This window comes from Pongo pygmaeus, chromosome 7 (assembly GCF_028885625.2).
Source record: "Pongo pygmaeus isolate AG05252 chromosome 7, NHGRI_mPonPyg2-v2.0_pri, whole genome shotgun sequence".
NCBI classification, from domain to species: domain Eukaryota; kingdom Metazoa; phylum Chordata; class Mammalia; order Primates; family Hominidae; genus Pongo; species Pongo pygmaeus.
Window position 1 is genome coordinate 111,639,392 of NC_072380.2, and position 26,139 is coordinate 111,665,530.

The window sequence follows — 26,139 nt, forward strand, 5'->3', positions numbered from 1 at the left end:
AGAAGTAAGTGAAATAATATAGAATGTCTGGTATACCATGACTGTTCTATAAGTGGAAATTGTTACAGTTTTACTGTTACTTTTAATGGATTATTACTTTATTAGGGATAGTAGAAATGCAGATTCAAGTTGGGCATTCATCTGAAATCTACTCTGGTTTCAGCTTTGGCCTTGGCCTTTGGGAAGTTGAATAGCAGAATTGTCACTTCAGTGTCATTTGTGGCATTCCTGAATTTGTGTGTGAAAATGCTTACCATTATATCTAGTAGCCTAACATTACTTTGATAAATGAGGCATGTCATTTGGACTTTTTGTTAATGTTTCAGTGTTTATTTTTAATTACAGGTAAGCATTCTAAATGTAACAGACAATGAACATATGCTCATAGGCTTTATGTGTTAAAGTTCTGTCAATGAGTTAAAGTATAAATATTTATCACCAGAGTAAAATACTATAATTGTCAGTAATTGTAGAAGCTGTTAGTTTCATGTATAGAAATCATGATTTCACAAGTTCAAATATTAGGTCAGGAGATTGACAGTTAACACAAATACTAACCTAGTACATTTTTTTTTCTTGTTAGCTGGATATATTTCTTTTGTTGTTTTCTTTGTCACAGAACACTGTTTGCAGTAGAGGAAACTGGTGTTGCAGTCTGGTGGTATAATGGCTTGTTCACATAAACCAGTACATGTTCATCCTTTAGTGCAAAAAGCCCTAATGGCACATACCTATTAAAATTCAGGGCATCTCCAGTATTCTCTCTCTCTTTTTCTTGGTCACCTTTTCTTTTCTTTTTTTTTAAATAAATGTTTTCAAGGTTTGTATAAAAGAAGGCCATACAGGTTCTTGGCTAGCAGAAGACAATTCAGAACAGTTGTTGCACACTTGGACTGTCACCTTCTCCAGGCTGGTTGTTGATATCTTATTTTTTTTCCAACTCATTTTTATTAAAAAAAATAAATGCTCCAACTATCAGTTTTACAAAATCTCTAAGAGAAACACAAGAGCAAGGTGCTGAGGCAAAAAACACCTGAGGTAGCTTTTTCTGTGTGTTTTTCTCATTTACAAAATCGGTAAATTTAACACCCTGGGCCCACAACCTTGTATAAATTGCTACTTTCCTCCACATTTTTTTAAAAAGAAAGAAATAATTTTGCTGAATATTGATGGCTTATACACCAAAATGCAAAAAGACAAAATACATTCTTTCATTGTGGAATTTTTTCTTTGTTTGATTGATTGGTTGGTTTGGTGGGTTCCTGTTTTTCTCTTCCAAAATGCTAGGACAAGTACCATTGACTCTTGTTCTTTTCAGTAACCAAGTGGAAGTTGAGGCTGATTTGTGTGTTTTGCTTTTGTTCCTTTTGTGTGATGGGATACTCAAAGCACTGCTTTCCTTGGGTGGGGGTGGGGGTGGTGTTGCGTAGATATGGGATTGAGATGGAAGGATGAGGGAGTTCAAAAGAATGGAGATGGAGAAGTAGGGGAGGGGAGGGAGGGGAGAGCTAAACAGAGAGAGAGATAGAGAATTATATAGCAGTATGCAAAAAACCAGTTTAAAACCCGTGAAGCAAAGAGAAATGGATGTATAAGCTAGACAGGCATGAGGAGTGACAGAGTTTCCTTTTCAAGGAGATGGTATCCCTCCTGTTGATATACACAGATGATCCATAATTACTGTGAGTGTCCTTCCGACGAGATTTCCCTCTGGGTGAATTATGTGTGGGTCGCCTCGAAGCTCCTCTCTACACCGTGAACCTCCCAGAGAAAGACTTTAAAGACTAGAAAAGCCTGCTTTCTCTTTAAAAAGAAAAAAAAATTAATAGTTGATTAAAAATTGGAATTAGTTGAGTTATTTGATATATTATTTCTAAAACATATGACCACTGCAGGCACCCTGTGTAACCCACAGGCCACGTATCTTAACATCGTCCCCTTCTAATATGTACACACATGTACAGAGATTTGCCACAAAAAAGGGTGTGCATTTTGCTTGGCTTTGAACACGTTCACCTATGTTACTTCAACCAAAAGGTATAGCATTGTGGGAGTTAAGGAGTGATCTGAGTGGATGGTGAAGTGGATTGCTGAAGCTGCAGAAGTCCTGGGAGGCAGGAGGCAGGGCCTGGAGTTTCTGGCAAACCTGGCTGACCTTCCCCCACCTCCTTGGCCCCTGGGATTCTCAGGGCCTCTGCAGAGTCCCTGGCCGCCTCCGCAGACTTCTCATTCCTCAGATGGTCTTTGGTTTGCTTCCGATCTGGCTGGCTGTGTTTGGTCTCATTTTGTCAGGTGTTGGAAGGGCTCCATTCATCTGTTGTTTTGCTGCTGCCTGTGGGAGGCTTCACTTGCTGCACTGTGAGGCGACTCCCTGAGGGTATTTCTACTCCTGCTGCTTCACCTCTTGTACAGTTTCCCTGATACTGCGCTGTGCAGTCTGGCTAGCCAAGAAGTGGCCGATAATTCTGACGATCACTTCCTCATTTTCATCGGGCGTTTGGTCACGAGGCACAGTGATTTCTGCACTAGTTAAGTTCTGCAGTTCATTCACGGTCTTGCCACCTTTGCCAATCACCTGGCCAGCTGTGGAAGAGGGCACTCTGATATGGGCTTCCAGCTTCATTTCTTCTTTGGGGTTAAAGAAGTTTTCTTCTTTCAGTTTCCCGAAGATCCGTCCCTGGGCCTTGATGGAGGCTCTGGCGAATCTTGCCAGCTGTTTGATGTGTGCCCCTTTCTTCCCGATGATGGTACCCACAGCCTGGGTTGGGATGAAGAGATTCACAATCTCCTGCTCTGGATAAGAATGCTGATGTGGGAACGGGCCAAACGTGATGGGGGTACAGCCTGGAGAAAGTATCTGAAGTGGGTATTAACAGCCAGCATATCATTTTCAAAGGCCTCACGCAGCTTCTTCATAATCTCCATCTCAGCACTGGCATAGGCCTCCACTGTGCCCTTCACAGTGATGGTTCTTTCCAGGTTGCATATGCTCAAATCCTGCAAGGATGAGATTGTTATCTTGGTTCCTGTTTCATGTTCATTTTTCTTCACATTTCTGCCTTCTTTTCCAATCAGTCTTCCAACCAAGCCATTGTGGGCCACGATTTTCAGAGGAATCTCTTCAGCTAGTTTGGTCTCATCTGCCTCTTTCTGCATGCTTTCAAGAATCGTGTGGCATGCTTCAGAAGTCCCCTCTGGGGTGGCATGGATGGTGACAAGCTTCTCTGCAGCTCCAGAGTTCTCTTTTCTATGGATGTCTACCCGGGACTGGGTCTGCTCAGTGATGTTCATTATGGTCAAGCCCTCCTTTCAGATCATGGCACCAACAAACTGGGTGGGATTCGTAGCGGGAAATCAGTCTGTCAGGCCTGAGAAGAGCCCCCAGGGCGGGACCTTGCTCCCGAGAAGAGTGGTCCCCACCCTGGGCTCGCTAAGGGGGTAAAGGGGAGCTCACCTCTTCAACCAGGATGTAGGAAATCTTGAAGGAATAGTTCTCAAACTGATGCCCGCTTAGCTTCTCCATGGCTATTAATAGCTTCTTCCCTTGTTGCATATGTGACATTGAAAACAGCAGTTTTTGTGTCTGTGTTGACTTGTTCCACATTCTCCACTATCCCGTGTTGAGCCAAAGGTGCATCCAACATCTCTCACTGCAGGTGAGGAGGTATGTTTCAAATCTGAATTTTCCTGTTCCTTAGCTTTTTAGAGACCGAGTAGTCAACTTCCATGATTTTCCCATGCAATTCCACTTTACCTTGGCCTCGCCGCCGCCCCGCCCCGACTCCACACGCAGGTAGGGAAGGGGCTCCCGCGGGGCTGGGGTTCGGGGGCCGCGGGGCTGGGGTTCGGGGGCCGTGGGGCTGGGGTTCGGGGGCCGCATGGCTGGGAGCAGAGCTTGTGCTGGCGAGAGTTGGGTAGTGCGCTCGCGCAGTCCCTCGTACATTATTAACTTTATGAAAGTCTGTAATTTTTCTGAGTCAAAATGTTCATAAACATTTAAATAAAAATAAGACATTAATGGAGGTTGCATTATATCCTCATTCTTTGTATAATTTATAAAATTGTTTAATGTACAAACATTAATAAAACATTTAAATTATATACATTTTCTATTTAATTGCAACAAGTCTCCCAAAATAATGCCCTATTTGGGATTTATTCACATTTATAAGATTGAATTAAAGGGAGAAATAGAATGTTTGAGGAAGGGGAACAAAATGATTAATAGTATCCAAGAAAATAATCCTTGACTCAAATATAATAATGAAAAAATATGAAGAGTATGAAAAGAAGAAAGTGTTAGAGAAAAATTAGATCATCTAGAACACACCTTACTTTCTCAGTAATCTTAAAATAATAGAATTTTACAAGAGTGCTTTACAACCATTTCTGTGTAGATTTTTAATTAATGAATTGTTGGTATAGGGGAAAGAAAATATAATAAGTTGCTAAAAGTATCAGCATCTTCAATGCTACCAAAAAAGTCTTGCTCCCACATCTATTTCAGTTGGAATTGAACACCTTCTTTGTTACTACAAATATGTAGAGACTATAGTAATAATGTAGCAGCTGACAGCAGGTGAGAAATTGAGTACCATGCTGTCCTATTAAAAATCAACTCTTAACATGCTTAATAGAAATTTATATTGAAAATTTATTTTAAATTAAATTCTACATTTATCTTTGTATTCCAAAGAGTCATTCTGTAATGATGATATTTGGCTTTTGCCGCAGCTTAGTAGTGTGCTGTATTTTAACAATATGGAAAGTAGTAAAATCTATACCTTTTCTGTGTGCCTATCATATTTATTAATTTACCCAAATTATACAGAATGTTGGGTAAGTTTAGAAGAAAGTATTTTTAACAGCAAAATCCTGTGTTTTCAGCCTACATTTTTTTAGAGGCTAGTTTCTATTTTAATTAGCAATTTAGTAGGCTGCATATTATATATAAAATTTAAAGAAGTTTTTGTGTTTCAACATAGAGGAATTGCTAATTATTTTCTTCTTAACTAAGTGATGGATTACATTAAATCCACTGAAGTACTTTTCAACATAATTTATTACACAAGTAAGTACTACCATGTAAAACATTTTCAGTGTTATTTCATTTTCCTTCAGTTCTTTCGTGAGATAGTTATTAGAACCACTTACTGTGAATTAGAGATAATAGAGACATAAAACAAAAATTTGCTTTTTTCCCTTCTACAGTAGAAAACAATGGTAACCACTTATTTATTTCATTGTCAATAAATGAAAATAGAATAGTGTCTACTGGAAGTGGGTGTGGAGATCTTAAAGTTTAAAAACAGCTGCGTAGTGTCCAAATAAGTAGTATAGGATGCATTTTAACAATGCAAGAACTGGTTTGATTTAATTAACTGTGGTTTAATATGTTGTGTATCTCACTCATGGTATACCATGGTGGCATTTACTGGCTGATGCTTCAAAGCACTACTGTTTTTCATCCACTATCATTGGTCAATTGTGTTGTAGAGGCATTATCTAAGGTCTGGAAAACAGTTCTCAAGGATTTTGCTTTAATGATAGGTGTAACATCTAGTTTATTTGTTGATGTCAATTTTTTTTTTTTTTTTTAAAAATACAGAATCTTGCTCTGCTGCCCAGGCTGGAGTGCAGTGGCATGATCTTGGCTCACTGCAACCTCTGCTTCCTAGGTTCAACCAATTCTCCTGACTCAGTCTCCTGAGTAGCTGGGATTACAGGTGTGCGCCACCACGCCTGGCTAATTTTTGTATTTTTAGTAGAGACAGGGTTTGGCCATATTGGCCAGGCTGGTCTTGAACTCCTGGCCTCAAGTGATCCACCTGCCTTGGCCTCCCAAAGTGCTAGGATTACAGGCGTGAACCACTGCACCTGGCCTGTTGATTTTAATTTGATGGAATCTCTAAGCTCTCTTCTTAATGACTTTAAAGTTTGAAACTGTAATGGTTTTACCAAGTAGCTTTTAAATGATGTTTCCTGAAGGAGAGAACAGATAAATTTGAATGATGTGTTACTAACTACAGACAGCAGTGATCTTCATGTCCTATTACATTCACCCTATAAAATCACCTGGTTGTTTTTAAAAAGGCAAGTGGAGAATGGAGAAAAAAGAGGCATTGCTCATGTGATGTGTATAATGTTCTGAGATTTCTTACATTTGATAATGCTGTGGTAGTTATCTTAGATATAAAGTAGTTTCAAAAATTCCAGTTCTATAACCACATCTGATAGGGTTTAGCTGTGTCCCCACCCAGATCTCATCTTGAATTCCCATGTGTCGTGGGAGGGACCTGGTGGAAAGTCTTTCCTGTGCTGTTCTCATGATAGTGAATAAGTCTTACAAGATCTGGTGGTTTTAAAAAGAGACGTTCCCCTTCACAAGCTCTCTCATTTTTTACCTGCCACCATCCATGTAAGATGTGACTTGCTCTTCCTTGCCTTCCCCCATGATTGTGAGGCTTCCCCAGCCACGTGGAACTGTAAGTCCAATTAAACCTCTTTCTTTTGTAAATTGCTCGGTCTCGGGTATGTCTTTATCAGCAGAGCGAAAATGGACTAATACAACACCTTAACTTTTGAAGTAAATGAGATACCTGATGGTATTTCCCCCCAAGTAGTTTCTGTTTGCTTTTACAGATACTTTTTGGATTACTTGATTAAAAATGCAAAAACTATTATAAAAATAGAGGATTATATCTCTTTAACATTTTATCACTGTTATCTTTCAATACATTGGCAATGCAAGGGTAATAGTTGAGGGTTTTTTTCAAAATGTTGGGGTAAGCAACCAGGCTAATGTAAAGTGGAGGCAAGGAAAATGTTTCAGTAAAAAGGAAAACAGGCCATGTAAATATACTGTCAGTGAAAAAAGAAATGAATAAATAAATATTTGATAAAATTAATGACTGAAACAGAAAAAATCACGAATGTTTTTGGATAATAGGCTATACCACAGGGATATAGAATTAATTGAGGAGGTGGTGGTGAGGGATAAAAGACTACACATTGGGTATAGTGGTGTATGCTGCTTAGGTGATGAGTTCCCCAAAATTAGAGAAATCACCACTAAAGCACTTATCCAGGTAACCTGAACCACCTGTTCCCCCAAAATTATTGAAATAAAGTAAAATAAATTTTAAAAAATTCATACAAAAAAAGAAAGTATTTGTTACCTGACCTGCATTATGCAGGTTGGGGTTATTTATTTATTTTTTTTTAATTAAGAATGGCAAACTCCTTCTGAAACTCTTAATGGCCTTCATTTCTTCAATTTCAGGTCTTGCTGCTCTCATCCCTACTTCCTATAGGCTGTACTACCAGTAAGCTTCTGTAATAGGCCTCTAGGCAGTCCCAGTTCCTTCCTTAGGTTTGTGGGTCATGCTTTTCCATTGCCTGGAGTACTTCAATTTACTCTACCCTCATCTTCTTTTCTAGTTTACTTTTCTTTATCCTTGAGTATACTATAGACCAGGATAGGGGCCCCTTTATAATTTCAAAGTGCCCTATACTTCCATTGTCATAGTAGTTATATTAATTGTACATTTCTCTAAATTAGTGTAAGAGTTTGTGGGAGTGTGTGTGTGTGTGTGTGTGTGTGTGAAAAGACAATGTCTTTAGTTGATAAGCACAAAATAAATATGTTTTGAATGAGTAGATTCTGGTTCTAGTATTTACTATTTTCAGATTTAGGAAACAATTAAATGTTTAAATATTACTTCTTAGTCCAGCCTGAGGGGGAAGCTAATGGCCACGGGGCAAGCTTAGGTGAAGGATGATGCTTGAGCTCAGCTGTGTAGGATGAGTTAATCTGGACCGAGTTGCTGATAAAAGTAGAATAAATTTTGGTAAGAACTTTTCCTCCAGTGTATTTTGGCATTACTTTGTAGAATAAAAAATAAGTTAAAGGATGTTAGTCTATAATAAAATTTATATTGAAAAAAATTTATGAGAAATTAATTTTATATGAAAATTCTAAAAAAGTCTGAAATGTACAGATACTTCATGTTAATACTGACAGTTATTGGCTAGTTTATCTTATTTTAATTGATAATAAAGCTAAAACAATTGTTTTTAAACACTAAGAGAAAAACTGGGTCTTGAAAAATAAATAGCATTATGTGCAAAACATGTAATATGCCAACTGGTGGCATTTTGCTTCCCTATAATTATTATCAAGTGAATGATTAGATTATCATTCTAGTGATATATCTAAAAATAAATTTATTTCTTATTTATTTATATGTTATATGGTAAAACTTATATTTAGAATCTTACAAGGCAAGGGAAAAACATCTTTTTCCCCTCTCCAAAAATCTACTGAGAGAGGAAGGTATTTATTTGGCTTACCTGAATTACATGACACAATATCTCAAGATTTCATCTGAGTAAGAATCACTTGGGGTTCTGCTAAAATGCAGTTTCTTAGGCCAGTCCTGTTTTTGTTGGTGCGGCCCTTATATTTGACCTTTAATGAGCATGCCAGTGTTATCACATTCCAATGTGATAACAAATTGGAAAATAATGTGTATTTCAGCAATTATGTAATTCAGATACTAATGACTGACCTTTATTCTCCTGGCCATTGAGTGTTGTGGTTGACACATTCTACATAAATCTGAGGTTCTTCTCAACAGGTTATATCCAATTCTGTCATAAATTTAGAGTAATCTTAAGTACATGGAATTAAGTGTTACTTATTGAATGCATGACATTTCACCTAGAATTGACAAAATCAGTCAAATTACTTTATTCTTATCATCTGGGTACCCTATTTTGCCGAGTAAACTGTGTTACATGTGGTTTTGTTTATTACAGTCTGTGCAAAAAGAAACAACAATATTACTGTCATTTCACTTTGGTATTTCTGGTATTCCACTAATGCCTCATTTGTAATAGTTATATCTTTATCTTTCTAGTAAACTGTTTGCTTTTTAAAGAATACTCATCCTCAGCATTTAACTTTTTTCTAGATGACAGTATTTTGGGCCTAGGGATACTGATGTAAATAATTGACACAGAATTGCAGATAAAGAGAGGTTCTGAGGTTAAGAGTCAATTCAGCCAGAGTCAATCTGAAGCATCTAAGGCTACTAGGAGCTTTAAAGAGCCATGAATCATACTTCAGGGACCCAACAGTAATGAAGGGGTCCAGGTTGAATCCAAGCATTTTCTGTTTATAGTTAAACAGAACAATACAATAAGATATGCAGTAATTTCCTAGGTATTTTATTCTCTTTGAAGCAATTGTGAATGGGAGTTCACTCGTGATTTGGCTGTTTGTCTGTTGGTGTATAAGAATGCTTGTGATTTTTGTACATTGATTTTGTATCCTGAGACTTTACTGAAGTTGCTTATCAGCTTAAGGAGATTTTGGGCTGAGACAATGGGGTTTTCTAGATATACAATCATGTCGTCTGCAAATAGGGACAATTTGACTTCCTCTTTTCCTAATTGAATACCCTTTATTTCCTTCTCCTGCCTAATTGCCCTGGCCAGAACTTTCAACACTATGTTGAATAGGAGTGGTGAGAGAGCACATCCCTGTCTTGTGCCAGTTTTCAAAGGGAATGCTTCCAGTTTTTGCCCATTCAGTATGATATTGGCTGTGGGTTTGTCATAGATAGCTCTTATTATTTTGAGATACGTCCCATCAATACCTAATTTATTGAGCGTTTTTAGCATGAAGGGTTGTTGAATTTTGTCAAAGGCCTTTTCTGCATCTATTGAGATAATCATGTGGTTTTTGTCTTTGGTTCTGTTTATATGCTGGATTACATTTATTGATTTGTGTATATTGAACCAGCCTTGCATCCCAGGGATGAAGCCCACTTGATCATAGTGGATAAGCTTTTTGATGTGCTGCTGGATTCTGTTTGCCAGTATTTTATTGAGGATTTTTGCATCAATGTTCATCAAGGATATTGGTCTAAAATTCTCTTTTTTGGTTGTGTCTCTGCCTGGCTTTGCTATCAGGATGATGCTGGCCTCATAAAATGAGTTAGGGAGGATTCCCTCTTTTTCTACTGATTGGAATAGTTTCAGAAGGAATGGTACCAGTTCCTCCTTGTACCTCTGGTAGAATTCGGCTGTGAATCCATCTGGTCCTGGACTCTTTTTGGTTGGTAAGCTATTGATTATTGCCACAATTTCAGCTCCTGTTATTGGTCTATTCAGAGATTCAACTTCTTCCTGGTTTAGTCTTGGGAGGGTGTATGTGTCGAGGAATTTATCCATTTCTTCTAGATTTTCTAGTTTATTTGCGTAGAGGTGATTGTAGTATTCTCTGATGGTAGTTTGTATTTCTGTGGGAACTATCTGATCTTTGACGAACCTGAGAAAAGCAAGCAATGGGGAAAGGATTCCCTATTTAATAAATGGTGCTGGGAAAACTGGCTAGCCATATGTAGAAAGCTGAAACTGGATCCCTTCCTTACACCTTATACAAAAATCAATTCAAGATGGATTAAAGACTTAAACGTTAGACCTAAAACCATAAAAACCCTAGAAGAAAACCTAGGCATTACCATTCAAGACATAGGCATGGGCAAGGACTTCATATCTAAAACACCAAAAGCAATGGCAACAAAAGCCAAAATTGACAAATGGGATCTAATTGAACTAAAGAGCTTCTGCACAGCAAAAGAAACTACTGTCAGAGTGAACAGGCAACCTACAAAATGGGAGAAAATTTTCGCAACCTACTCATCTGACAAAGGGCTAATATCCAGAATCTACAATGAACTCCAACAAATTTACAAGAAAAAAACAAACAACCCCATCAAAAAGTGGGCGAAGGACATGAACAGACACTTCTCAAAAGAAGACATTTATGCAGCCAAAAGACACATGAAAACATGCTCACCATCACTGGCCATCAGAGAAATGCAAATCAAAACCACAATGAGATACCATCTCACACCAGTTAGAATGGAAATCATTAAAAAGTCAGGAAACAACAGGTGCTGGAGAGGATGTGGAGAAATAGGAACACTTTTACACTGTTGGTGGGACTGTAAACTAGTTCAACCACTGTGGAAGTCAGTGTGGTGATTCCTCAGGGATCTAGAACTAGAAATACCATTTGACCCAGCCATCCCATTACTGGGTATATACCCAAAGGACTATAAATCATGCTGCTATAAAGACACATGCACATGTATGTTTATTGCGGCACTATTCACAATAGCAAAGACTTGGAACCAACCCAAATGTCCAACAATGATAGACTGGATTAAGAAAATGTGGCACATATACACCATGGAATACTATGCAGCCATAAAAAATGATGAGTTCATGTCCTTTGTAGGGACAGGATGAAATTGGAAATCATCATTCTCAGTAAACTGTCGCAAGAACAAAAACCCAAACACCGCATATTCTCACTCATAGGTGGGAATTGAACAATGAGAACACATGGATACAGGAAGGGGAACATCACACTCTGGGGACTGTTGTGGAGTGAGGGGACGGGGGAGGGATAGCATTGGGAGATATACCTAATGCTAGATGACGAGTTAGTGGGTGCAGCGTACCAGCATGGCACATGTATACATATGTAACTAACTTGCACATTGCGCAGATGTACCCTAAAACCTAAAGTATAATAATAATAATAAAAAATATATATATGCAATAATTTAAAGACATTAAATAATTATAAAGCTTTCACACTTTCCTCCTCATATACTTTATTTCGTACTTTAGATGGTATTTTGGTGGCTCAGTTAAAATAATATTTAATAACGTTAGGCTTCATGTAGAGGGGTAGGAGTTGTATCAGATTAATGTAACTTCTAAGTCCCTTTATGCATTCCAGATAAGAGGAAATGTGAACCCCTTGATGCCAGAGACTGCTGTTTCTTGATTACTCTTTGACCTCAAAGTTCACTGAAGATTAGTATATTAGGCATAGTGCATTCAAGCTCATTTTCTAAGTTATCTTTCATGTTTTGTCAACTGCCAGGTGTACTCTGGGCATTTTTTGGGGAAATGTGGTTAAAGCAGCCATAATTATCAACTGCTTGAAATACTTACCTGGTATTTTAAAGAATATTAATAAGGCCTCATTTAATTTGGTTCGCAGCTCTTAGATGATTGTACAGTGATCATGATCATGTCTTACATTTTTATATATTCCCTAGCCATTTAATAATGTACTTGAGAACTAAATATTTTAATAGTATTTCCTTACAGTCTGATACAGCATGCAATGTTAGGTAGTTAAATGTTGTCTCATACATAATTTTGAGCTCAATTAGCTTTAAATGGCAAGTTCATCTAAAGTACATATGAATAAAAGGGATTATAAGTATAGTGAAGTGTTACATAGAACTGGTAAATATTTTAAGTATATGAACTCATTATGATTTGTAAATATAGCCAAAGCATGCACTTGCAACAATTCCCAAAAATTAAGAACTATTTGAAAACTCTTTTTACGTTTTACACTTAATAAACTAATTTGTACATAAACCACATTATTATTTATATTTAAACCTAAAAAAATTCACTTTCTCCAGCTATTCTAGCAAAAACTTAGTGAGTAGGCCTTGCTTTTAAAATGACACAATCTACCAGTTATTTGGTAAGACTAGCATAATCATAAATTTCCCATCCATGCTTTTTCCAAAAATACTAACCCATATTGTTCTCTCTGGACCTGTTGTAGGGATGACTAATCCAACTGCTGAGGTCTCCCTTTATGTGTTTGATGGAACACTTGGCTTGCTGGACTACAGCTGTGTGTTTATGTGCAGTGCACACCTGCAGGGGCCTGACAAATAGCTGTAGTATGCAGAGGATACAAAATTACCCTGGCAGTGCTGCAAATAAGGAAGTTTCTGTTTTGAAGTCCATATGTGTGTGTGCTTGAGTTGCCAGCTGGTGTATTTATGTTGCATGCACAGATGTAAAACTGCCAACTGATTTTATATCAAATAAAGTCTAATCTTTTTATATGTACTTTGTGTCAAAGTTATGAAGTGGTATGTAAGAATATTCTCATAACTTAGGTCTTTTAAAATAAAAGCTGCTATTAAAAATATGAACTCATAATATGATTAGGAAAGAGAGGAAAGAGGATAGTGATAGAGATGGTATTTCTTAACTATTATCCTGTGTATAATAATGTTATTACTATATCATTAGATAAATAAAGTTTTGATTTATTATAATTATGAATGATATATATTCTCTTTTGTGGCTAGAGTCAGTCAGGTCTTTGTGAAATCCCAATTTATGAATACTGAAATGTGAAAGACAAATTTATATAATTACTTGACTTGCAGGCTTTGGCTATTCTATTTTTCAAGTGCATTTGATTTTAACAAGTTGAAAGGATGGTGCATTTTTGCCATTTTTAGAATGTATTTAAATTTGTTCTGAAAGAAATACTAGTGTTTATAAATACCAGGGATAATATTTCCCAAGTCTATGGAAATTTTGAAACCAATATAAAAATAGTGGAAAAGCCAGTTATTCAAAAGAACCTTTGAAAGAAGCAATTTTTTTGTTTCTTTTAATATGTCTTCTCTAACTAAATGAAGAAATATATTTTATTGACCATATCCATCCCAAACAAGAATAATGATTTGATCATTAGAAAATTGATCTTCAAATTAATATTTGCAAATGAGATACTTTATGTCTGTTACTTAAGTGTAAACATAGATTAGAGTGGAAGCTTTTGTTTGAAATTAGTGCTGGATATATTCATTTTCTCTAAGAAGCATCATTGCTTATGAAGCAGTGATTGTTTTTTCCATATATAATTGGTTTCTTTTTTTTTTTTCTTTTTTTTGGAGATGGAGTCTCTCTATTGTCAGCCCAGACTGGAGTGCAATGGCGCGGTCTCGGCTCACTGCAACCTCTGCCTCCCGGGTTCACGCTATTCGCCTGCCTCAGCCTCCCGAATAGCTGAGATTACAGGCGTCCACCACCATGGCCAGCTAATTTCTGTACTTTTTTAGTAGAGATGGGGTTTCACCATGTTGGCCAGGCTGGTCTCAAACTCCTGACCTCAGGTAATCCACCCACCTTGGCCTCCCAAAGTGTGGGATTATAGGCATGAGCCACCGCACCCGGCCCATATATAATTGGTTTCTAGTATTAATGGATATGTTTCAGTTGAATTATTTTCAAAAGTACTGACTTTTACTGTATTTGAAATATATGTACAAATTAAGAATTTTTAGACATTGCTCAACAAGAACTGTTTATCAGAATGGTTATATTTGTTTTTGTTTTATTTATAACCTCTTTATTGTTTTGTCTCATTTTATATGTATAGGTTTATAAATATTTGCAAATGGAGCAAAGTAGTTCAAGTGCTTATCGAAATCATGTTAACTTTCTTATTAGAAAATTTTAATGGTAATGTAAAAATACGTTGTCGTATATAATCTTGTATTCAGTTTTGCATCTGAAACACACTGAATTTGTCTTTCACATAAGTATATCTAGATATATTGATTCTTCTGATATTAATGTAAGTTATAATTGAGTTCTGACTTTTTACTTATAGAATTGCCTTATCATAGTTCCTTATTTGACTATATTTTACTGACATTTTGTATGCTTTCCTAATTATTATTTTTATTGATAGCATCAAACTTGTAAATAGTTTGTAATGCCTTTAAAAATTTAAATAGTGTTTTAATAGGCGTGATTCCTTTTTCTTCAGTGGTAGGCATGATGCCTTTTTTTGTCATAAAAGGGATGTATATTTGCCATTTTATCTAGCAAAATTTCACTTGAACTTTTACTGTAATTAAATTTCAGCAAATGTGGGAAAGGCCTGAGCTTTTAGCATTGTCCGTTGGCCTTAAAGTCTAAATTTTGACTAAATCAGGCATCTTAATTCATGAAGAAAGTTTGATTTGGAATAAGTTTTATATAATGAGACAGAAAGATGGACTAGAAACCACATCTCCCAGTGGTTGACCTGAGGGATAAGATGTTTCTGACAAAATATACAATTACTTGTATGACAAAAATTGCATGAAGAAACCAAGTACATCAATTTCCCAAATGAAAGGCAGTATGGTATAGTTGAATGAACTCTTGATCAGGAGACAGACAAAATTCTAGCCCTCTAACGCACAGTTGTATGTTACTAGGCTAGTTTCCTGGAGCTTTAGTTTAGTTTAATTTTTCTACCAGAGAAAGGGCATAGTAATTCTGATTAATACTGATGTAAGTATTAATAATAAGATAATGGACATAAAGCTGTTCTGTGGTCAGGGTGTGGAGCATGTAGTAGATGTTCAATAATAGTTGACTTTTTTTTAAAAGCAGTAGTAGTAACAGTTTGAAAAAGTTCATTCATAGGAAATATACATGTAAAGTTAACTCAGAAAAGGATAGACATAAGAAAGCTTCACTGATGTCTTACGTTTTTTCCTGAAAATATATTTTAAAGAAAGGACCAAACCTCAAATTTTTACAGCTAAAAGAATCTTTTATTACTTATTTGAGAGATTATTTTCCATACATTGCTTGGTTATTTAGTGCTAGGGCCAACTGCCTTTAGTAGGATATCACTTCAAACGCTGCTGCCGCCACTGCAGGTTGCAAGCACATGATTGAAGGCTTCTAGTTCTCAGCTCATGCCCAGATGTCTTTCAATAACTATAGCCAGTAATTTCTTCAAATTGCTCACTTTATCAGCAGCACATGTCATCAATCCTGAAGTGGTTGCTCAAGTCAACTGCAGAATCTTTAGCTTATAGACACAGCTGCAAACAGGTGAACAGGCAGAAAGTAATTTGTGCAGCTTGGTGGCTGTCAGACGAAAGACAGACAATCTGTGTTTAAAACAGATTGCAGGCCCTGTATGGGCCAGACAAAAGGGATTTCTCCAACTGCAAATAATTCTAAGGTTAACATATTTTCCTTTCTGCCATTAGGTGATTTGTTAAAATTGGAAACAATGAACATTATAAATCTACACAGAAACTGGAGACAAGATGAAAGAGAAAATCAGATCACCAAATAGGTTTACATTTGTCTTTCCAAAGAAGTATAACTGGCATTCATATAAGCTGTTTTCTCACAAATTAAGCCAAGTTATAAAATAATTCTTTGAAACTTACAAGATTATAAATATTTCAAGTTGCATTAAGAATTACTGGTATTAAAAAAACAATGAACCCTGAACAGTCCAGTTTTTATAAGCAGTTTTTAGAGTTAATTGTTAATTTGTAGATGTTGGAATTTGCTTCTTTATAAATATTATTTAGTATTTTTCTTGCAGCTTTATTAAGTAGATTTTAAAAGTAGCATATGCTAGATATAACACACTTTTCAGCACATAAAATCTACCATGGTTACAGAACAAAAATTCGTATGGAGAAAAATATTCTGAGGACCTATGCATTTAAAAAAGTTATCCTCACATTTTTTTCGCCTTGGAGTTATTCAGATAAGAATCTGAAAGATATCTGAATCTATCTGTAAAATAGTCATATTTTAGAAGATAGTTCTACAATAACACTAAGAGTATTCATCATTTTGTCCATAAATCTCAAAATGATAAACTTATGAGAGTCTGAATCAGCAAAGTTATTTCTCATCAGTATTAGTCCACATAAGTGCCTACTCATTAAACTAATCAGGAAGAAGGCCTATATTACATTAGCTAAATGAGTACCTCATGACCAAAGATAGACACACACAAAGTTTAGATATTTTAAATATGTGTACGTGTGTGGTGCATGGATGCATGTATGTGTAGGGAGGAACACATGAGAAATAATTGAGTAGTCCTTTTTTGTTATCTACCAGAGCTTATGACTATGATATAGAGAACTGTAAGTGAATGTTACTGATTTATTCCCTCTTATTGTTGGCTCTCTTGTGCTTTTTCTCGTTTCACAATCAATTTAGTATGGTAATTGTTTTTAATAGATAATGATCTATATAACATAGTGTTTAAGAACACAGTCCTCAGTGTCAAATTGGATTTAAGTTCCGGTTTGATAATACTGTGTGATTTTGAACAAGTTACTTATCCTGTCAAATCCTTAGTTTTTCAGTGGTGTTAGTGGCTGTTTATACCTTGTTTTGTGATATTAAAAACTCATATGAAGTATTGTGCCTTGTGCCTTGTACTTATTTAAAGCTTCAATAAACTTTAGGCATTTTCTGCTACAATCCAAACATCCTGAGGAAAGGGAATGTTTTTGTCTTGCTCTTAGCTGCTTCCTAAGCATTTATTACCATGATTTGAACCTCTAAGAACTCAGAAGTAATCTGAATGAACTTGTCAATAATTCTGTAATTTTTAGAGTCCACTGTGCTGATTTCCTTTAGTCATAATATTCCTTCCTTGTCAAATGCCTTGACCTTAAATATGAGAATAATTCTTATTTATTTATTGAGACAGAGTCTTGCTCTGTTGCCCAGGCTAGAGTGCAGTGGTGCGATCTTGGCTCACTGTGACCTCTGCCTCGTGGGTTCAAGCGATTCTCCTACCTCAGCCTCAGTAATCCCAAGTAGCTGGGATTACAGGCACTCACTAGTATGTCTGGCTAATTTTTGTATTGTTTTAGTACAGATAGGGTTTTGCCATGTTGGCCAGGCTGGCCTCAAACTCCTGGTCTCATGTGATCCACCCGCCTCAGCCTCCCAAAGTTCTGGGATTACAGGTGTGAGCCGCCGCGCCCAGCACTGTTTTATTTTTTGAGTATAGACAAAGCGGTATGAATATTTTACTGTCTCTCATTTCAGTTTTTCTAACATTAGGAAATTATTCTTGATTACAGCTGTTTGTCAAATATAGCTAGCTGTGGTGCCTCATGCTCACAGAATTATCTGGTATTAAAAATCAATTATATTTTACTGTTTTTTGTTTTGTTTTGTTTTTTGAGACTGGGTCTCGCTTTCTCAACCAAGCCTTTGGTCTCCAAACTTGTCCAACATGGTTCCACTCCATTCTTTGGCCAAAAATCAATGGGTTCAAGACCACAAGTTTTAACTGTAGGGCTTAACTTTAGATTTCTCATATCAAAATTGCTTTGCCTCTAGAGCAGTAGTTAGAGCTTCCAATATATGCTGACCTTCAGGCCCTACACCATACCTGTTGTTTTGAAATCTCTGAGGATGGGGCCTGGATGTCGATCTTTCAATAAAATCTTTTTGTGTCAATCTAATGTGGACCCATGGTTGAGAACAAGTGCTCTAGGACCGAGACTGGCAAGGTATGACCCATGGACCAAATCCAGCCCATCAGCTGTTTTTGATTCGAATGCAGTAACCACCATTATTTGGCTGGTTAGTTATTATCTATGGCTGTTTTGTGCTACAACACCAGAGTTAAATAAATGCAACAGAGACTGTCTTGCAAAGCCTGAAATATTTATTATTTAACCCTTTATAAAAAATGTTTGCTAACCCATTTTAGATTATGAGCTCCGATGCGGTGGCTCACGCCTGTAATCCCAGCACTTTGGGAGGCCGAGGTGGGTGGATTATGAGGTCAGGAGTTCGAGACCACCTTGGCTAACTCCATCTCTACTAAAAATACAAAAATTAGCTGGGCCTGGTGGCATGTGCCTGTAATCCTAGCTACTCAGGAAGCTGAGGCAGGAGAATCACTCGAACCTAGTAGGTCGAGATCTCACCACTGCACTCCAGCCTGGGCAACAGAGCAAGACTCTGTCTCAAAAAAAAAAAAACAAAAAAAGATTATGAGCTCTGATTATCATCAGTTTTGCACATATTTCGTGTTTGTTGGTACTTCAGGCAATCTATTGGTGAATTAGCTAGATATTTTTGATTACCTTTTTATTTCTTGCCTAATAGATAGTGAGCTGTTTGAGGGCAGGCACTATATTTTATAGCTCTTTAAAATCCTAAACCCCTAATATAGTTAATTTTGCATAGTTGGGTGTAAGTAAATGTTCGTTAATTGACTCTAGTTATTGGCCTTTGGTTATTGCATGAAGGTACCAGTAAGGGGCAGTGTGGAGCTTTTGCTTCGTGCATGTTCAATTTTTTTTTTTTTACTCCTTCTATTAAAATAGACATTATTGTATTTTAGAATATTACCGTCATCATTTTATAATTATAGAAAATCCCTTAATTTTTTTCCATTTCTGGAATTACCATCAACCTTCATTACTCATTGTTTGTACTTAATGTTTAGATCTAAGCTACAAAACAGCATACCATATTTTCATCATCATTACTCTTTTAAAAATTTGCCTTCATTCCTGTTTCAGGGAGTTTGTGCAATTCCTGTGATATGTGTCTTGAAAATATCTCCGTGGTCTGTCAGATACAAGGTTGATCCAATTTTAATAATAGTTTTTTCTACTTCCTGATCTTTAATGGGTTGAAATTATCTTGGCTTTTGCTGGTAGTGTAGTCATAATATTTTTTAATTGTAGGTGCTCAAGAGAGAAAACAGACACAAAGTGTCCTGTATTGGTTCTATGTTATTCCCCTGGAATGATGTGTTTAACTAGTTTTCTTTTAAACTATTAACTACATAAATTTTGTTCAAGGCTGGTGTCTTAGCATTTACATTACAACTATAGGTAGTACACATACATGTCTTCTATATTCATTAAGAAAGATCACTATCTTAAATTTTTTTTTCATTTCACTTGTTAAATATAGTGAATATGTTATTTGGGGCAGGGAAAAAAATAAGGCAATCAGGCAGGTTGCTGACGGCAGTCCAAGTGGCTGATCAGAGAGTCTTTATACGCATTGGTAATGTGTTGTGCAATATAAGCTGAAATATATTCCACAAGGGAGGAAAACGGAATAGGTTACATACACTGTTCCTAAGTGCAATGAATATAAAACTCCATTACTCACTTTAGGCAGGTGCTTTTTATATGAGGCTTTAAAGTAATATAAAACTGCTGGTGAAATGATTGGTTTATACAGACACCACTTAGCTTCCAGTGCTCTAACCAGATAAAGAGACTAAAACTATTAAGATATTTCTTTAATGATTCAGGGATTGATGTTTAATATTCTTTTGGTATAATAGCCTGTCCCTATAACATTGTATAGTTATGAAATTTGTGTGTGGCTTGGTTACGAAAGACTTTTTTCAGGGAAAGAGGAAAAAAATTCTTGTTTTTCTTTGTTAAGGAAGTGAATCTCCCCAAAATTTCTTTCAATGTATACATATATAGAAAGATATATATCTGCATTTAAAAATATTTTTGAAGGACTTTCTAAATACGTTTCTTGGTAGTTTTTTTCAACTTTTCTCCAAGAACGACTGAACATTTTATAGGCATTAAGATTGAATAAATTTTGTAATATACAATAACTCTCTTTAGGATAACTCTGCAGTTGGTTGATGAACATTATAAAGCATTAAAATGTGTATTAGTCCGTAAAGATTTTCAGTGCTCCCACCTAGATATACAAGCCCCTATATTTCTCGTTTTTGACACTTTTAACTCTTACAGAGAACAAGTACCTGCTTATTGTTTAAACACTGAACATTCTCTTATGAGTGAATTTTTAGAAACTAAAAGGGATGTTAAAAGCATAACAAATAGGCGTTTTTCAAATTTGTCTTAGGTTTTAAATATTTGAACCAGATGGTTTTCTTTCTAGATCTGTCATTGATTGATTGATTGATTTTCCCTCCCTCCGATCCCTCAGTCCCTCCATGTCTCCCTCCCTTGAGCTTCTACCCCACTCCCAACCCCGCTTCCCCTTATTAGGTGACATTTACATACAATCAACTATTTTAGAGTGTATGATTCAGTGGCATTTAGTGCATTCACAATGTTGTGCAACTACCGGGTCTCAGTTTCAAAATCTTTATATCACTCCATAAAAATACCCCATAGCTTCTAAGTAATTACTCATAATTCCTCCTCTCCCTCATCCCCTGGTATCCTCTAATCTAATCTACTTTTGTCTCTATGGATTTTCCTTTTCTGGACATCTGATATTAAAGGAATCATATATTAATATTATGTGACCTTTTGGTTTTCTCCAGAGATCTAGCCAAGTTGTTGTGTGTATCAATAGTTCATTCATTTTTTATTGCTCATAATATTCCATGATATGGATGTACCAGAGTTTGTTAAATCATTTATCTGTTGAAGGACATATTTGTTGTTTCCAGTTTTTGACTGTTACAATAAAGCTGCTATAAACATTTATATACAAGTTTTTGTGTGAATATGCATTTTCATTTCTCTGGGACTAATGCCTAAGAGTACAGTTACTGGGCTATACAGTAGTTGAATGTTTAATTTTTTTTTTTTTTTTGAGATGGAGTCTTGCTCTGTCGTCAAGGCTGGAGTACAGTGGCGTGATCTCGGCTCACTGCAAGCCCCTCCCGGGTTCACGCCATTCTCCTGCCTCAGCCTCCGGAGTAACTGGGACTACAGACACCCGCCACCATGCCTGGCTAATTTTTTGCACTTTTAGTAGAGACAGGGTTTCACTGCGTTAGCCAGGATGGTCTCGATCTCCTGACCTCATGATCCACCCACGTTGGCCTCCCAAAGTGCTGGGATTACAGGCGTGAGCCACCACGCCCGGCCTGAATGTTTAAGTTTTAAAGAAGCTGCCAGACTTGGGATGATGGCTCACGCCTGTAATCCCAACACTTTGGGAAGCTAAGGTGGGATGATTCCTTGAGCCCAGGAGTTCGCCGAGGCTGCAGTGAGCTATTACCTTGGCACTGCATTTTAGCCCGGGTGACAGAAGAAGACCATGTCTCTTGCGGTTGGGGGTGGTGGGGGAGAAACTGCCAAACAGTTTTCAGGAGTGGTTGTACATTTTACATTTCCACCAGCAATTGTATGACTTACTAGTTTCTTCACATACTCACTGGTATTTAATTTTGCTGCTGTTTTTTTATTTTAGCTGTTGGGATAGATGTGTAGTGATATCTCATTGTGATTATAATTTGCATTTCTCTGATAGCAACACAAATGATGTTGAATATTTTTTAGTATGTTTATTTGCTATCAATGTATCCCCTCAGTGAAATGCTTGTTCATATTTTTAGCCCATTTTCTAATAGTATTGTTTGTGCTTTTATTGTTGAGTTTTGAAGGCTCTTTATACTATTCTAGATACTGGTCCTTTGGCTATATGGTTTACAAGTATCTTTTCTCAGTCTGTAGCTTTTCTTCTCTTAGCAGGGTCTTTTGCAAAGTAAAAGTTTATAATTTTGATGAGGCCAATTTTTTTCTTTTTATGGATTATAATTTTGTTGTGAAGATTAAGAACTCTCTGCCTAACTCAGATCCCAAAGATTTCCCCCTATGCTTTTTTCTGACTTAATTTTTTTAAGGAGTTAGACCTAGATTTGACATTAATGTTTTTGCCTGTGGCCTGTTCTAGCACGATTTGTTGAAAAAGACTGTCTTTCTTTCATTAAATTGTATTTCCACCTATGTCAGAAATTATCTGGCATATTTTTGTCTCCGTTTGGGTTCTTCATTCTGTCCACTAATCCGTGTGTTTATTCTTTTTTTTTTTTTTGAGACAAGGTCTTGCTCTGTCACACAGGCTGGAGTGAAGTGGCACAATCATAGCTCATTGTAAGCTCAGACTCCTGGGCTCAAGTGATCTTCCCACCTCAGAGCCTCCAGAGTAGCTGGGACTACATAAATAATCTTTGATTTCTTTCATCAACACTTTTAGTTTTTTGTGTACAAGTCCTGTAAATATTTTGTTAGTTTTATATCTTTTTTTCTGTGATTTTAAATGGTATTACATTTTCATTTTCAGTATTCACATGTATTCATTGAGAAATTGATAATTTCTATTTTTATTTTATATCCTGTGACCTTATGAAACTAGGCTCACCTATTACTTCTAAAATGTGTGTGTGTGTGTGTTTTAAGATTCCTTGAGATTTATACATAGTTATGTCAAATGCAGAGACAGACAGCATTGCTTTTTTGTTTGTTTTTTCCATTTCCCATCTGTATACCTTTTATCTCTCTTTGTTATTGCATTTTGCTAGAATTCACAGCATTGGGTTGAATAACAGCAGTGACAGCCAAAATCCTTGGCTTTGTTCCAGTCATAATGGAAAACATTCAGTCTTTTACTATTAAGTGATTTTAGGTGTTTTTGTAGATGATCTTTCTTAGGTTGAGGAAGTTTCTCTCTATTCCTAGTTCCCTGAAACTTTTTTTTTTTTAAATCCTGAGAGGGTGTTGAATTTTGTCAAATGCTTTTTCTGCATCAGTTGATACTGTCATGTGGATTTTTCTTCTTTAGCCTATTAATATGGTGGATTGCATTGATTTTTTTCAATATTAAACCAGCCATCCAGTTCTGGAACGAATCTGAGTTGGCCATGATGTATTATTTATATTTGTATTTACAAACACAATAACACATTGCTGAATTCTATTTTTATTATTTTGATAAGTTCGTATTTATATTGATGAGGAATCTTTGTCTATAATTTTCCTTTTTTGTAATACCTTTGGTTTTCGTATCAGGGTGATTCTAGCTTCATAAAATGAAATGGAAAGTGTTTCCTCCTTTTCTGTGTCCTGAAAGATATTGTGTAGAAGAGATGTTAATTCTTTAAGGTTTGGTAGATTTCTCCATTTGGACCTGGAGGTTTACTTTTTGGGTTCATTTTTCTTCCCCTTGAAGAATTGATTCATCTAGTCACAGTTTTCAAATTCTGTGTATAAAGTTGCTTGTTTTCAAAATTAATCTTTTGATAACTGCAGGGTCTGTAATGATATCCCATTTCATTCCTTATATTGGTAATTTATGGTTTCTCTCTTATTAGAGTTTTTTCAGTTTTATTGATCTTAAAAAACAAGTTTTAAAAATCAAAATTTTAAATATAATTTTTTTATTTTTTAAATTTTAAATATAAATTTTATTGATTTCTGCTATCTTTGTTATTTTTTGCCCATGCTTACTTTGGTTTTATTTTGCTTTCCATGTTTCTGGTGTTTTAGGTGAGAGCTAGATTATGGAATTAAGAGTTACTTTTACTGTGCACATTCGGTGCTATAAATTTCTCTCTCTGTACTGCTTTAGTTGTGGCCCACAAATTTTGATACATTATATCGTCATTCAATTTTTTTCTTCTGTTTCACTCGAGAATTCCTCTTTGGCTCATGGACTATTTAGATCTGTTTAGTTTCCAAATTTGGGGGGATTTTCCTACTTTTTTTAAAAAAATTGATTTCTAATTTGAATCTAATGTGGTCTGAGAACATACTCTGTATAGCTTCATTTATTTTAATTTTGTTCATTTCTGGCCCAGTATAATATTATCTACCTTGTTAGGTGTTTTGTGGGCATTTGAAAAGAATGTGTATTCTGCTGTTCTATAATCTAGAAACAGCTTATTAGTTGATGGCATTTTTGACATTGTCTATATCCTTGCTGATATTCCGTCTAGTTGTTATGCTTGTTGTTGAGAGGGGTATCGAAGTCTCCAAATATAATTGTAGATTTATTTTTTCAGCTCTATCTCTTTCTGATTCACATATTTTATAGCTATGTTGTTTGGTTTATACATATTTCAAATTGCTGTGTCTTTTCAGAGAACTGGCTCTTACAATTTTTTTCCTCTTAAGCCTACTTTATTTGACATTAAAATAACCAGTTTTTTTAAAAAAAAACTGAGATAAAATTCACATAACAGAAAACGTATCATACAGCTATTTTAAAGTATACAATTCAGGGGTTTTTAGCAAATTCATATAGCTGTGCAGATTTCACCACTGTCTAATTTTAGAACATTTTTATCTCCCCAGAAGAAACCTCATACCCATTAAGCAATCATTCCCCATTCCCATTTCCCCACAGCCCTTGGCAATCACTAATCTACTTAGTGTCTCTGTGAAATTCTGATTTTGAATATTTTCTATAAATGGAATCATGGAATATGTAATCTTTTGTATCTGGTTTATTTCACTAAGCATAATTTTTTCAAGGTTTATTCTTGTTGTAGTATGTTTCAGTACTTCATTTCTTTTTATGGCTGAATAATATTTCATAGTATGGTTATATTACATTTTGTTTCTCCATTCATCAAGAGTTAGATATTTGAGTTATTTCCACTTTTTGGCTATTAGAAATAATGCTTTTATGAACATTCTTATACAGGCTTTTGTGTGGACATATATGTTCAGTTCCCTTGGTTATTTACATAGGAGACGTACTGCTGGATCATATGGTCACTTTCTGATTAACTGCCAAATTGTTTTCCGTAGCAGCTGGACCATATGACATTCCTAGCAGCAATGTATGAGGGTTTCAGTATCTCCACATCCTCACCAACGCTTGTTATTGTTTCTCTTTTTATTATAACCATTTTACTTGGTGTGAAGTGGTAGCTCACTATGTTCTAATTTTTATATATTGATGTTTATATAATCTACTTTTTCCACTCTTTCACTTTCAACTTGCCTACATTGTTATATTTGAAGTGAGTTTCTTATTGACTCTTTATATTTGGAGTATGTTTCTTTGATCCAGTCTGCCAGTCTTGTCTTTTAATTGATATATTGTGAGAACATTTATATTAAATGCAATAATTGATATGTTAGACTTTATGTCTGCCATTTTATTTTTTGCTGTTTGCTATCTCTGTTTTTCATTTCTTTTTCTGTCTTCTTGTGGGTTAGTCGAACATTATTTGAACATTATTAGAATTCCATTTTGGCTTATGTGCAGTAATTTTAAGTGTATCTCATCAAGCTTTTTAATGATTGTTTTAGGTATTACATTTCACATTTCTAACTCATTACAGTTTACTGGTATTGTGTTATTCCAGTTCAAGTGAAATATAGAATCCATACTTGCTCTTATGTTCCTTTACCCTCCCTCATGGAGAAGCATATCAGATATTATTTTTGCTTCAACATGAAACATAGTTTAGAAAACTTAAGAGGAGACAGAAAGTCTGTGTACCCTATTTTTGCTTGCTGTATTCTGTCTTCTCTCCTGATATCCCAAAAATCCTTATTTTATTCTTAACTTTCTGTTTGGAGATCTTTACCTGTCCTTTTACTGTAGATCTGCTTATGACATATTTTTGTTTGTTTGTTTGTTTTAGTTTCCCTTCATCTGAGAGTGTTTTGTTTTCTCCTTCATTCCTGAATTATATTTTTGCTGAATATAGAATTTGGGGTACTTTTTTTTTAAGCAATT

At 35.8% G+C, this 26,139-nt stretch overlaps 1 protein-coding gene and 1 pseudogene across 23 annotated transcripts in view; one reads left to right on the plus strand and one right to left on the minus strand.

The window, feature by feature from the left end:
- Nucleotides 1-26,139, plus strand: part of VPS13B (vacuolar protein sorting 13 homolog B) — a 915,151-nt gene that overhangs the window by 229,389 nt on the left and 659,623 nt on the right. The gene's annotated exons all lie outside the window — the stretch shown is intronic.
- On the minus strand, nt 2,345-3,659 carry LOC129042025 (insulin-like growth factor 2 mRNA-binding protein 2; annotated as a pseudogene).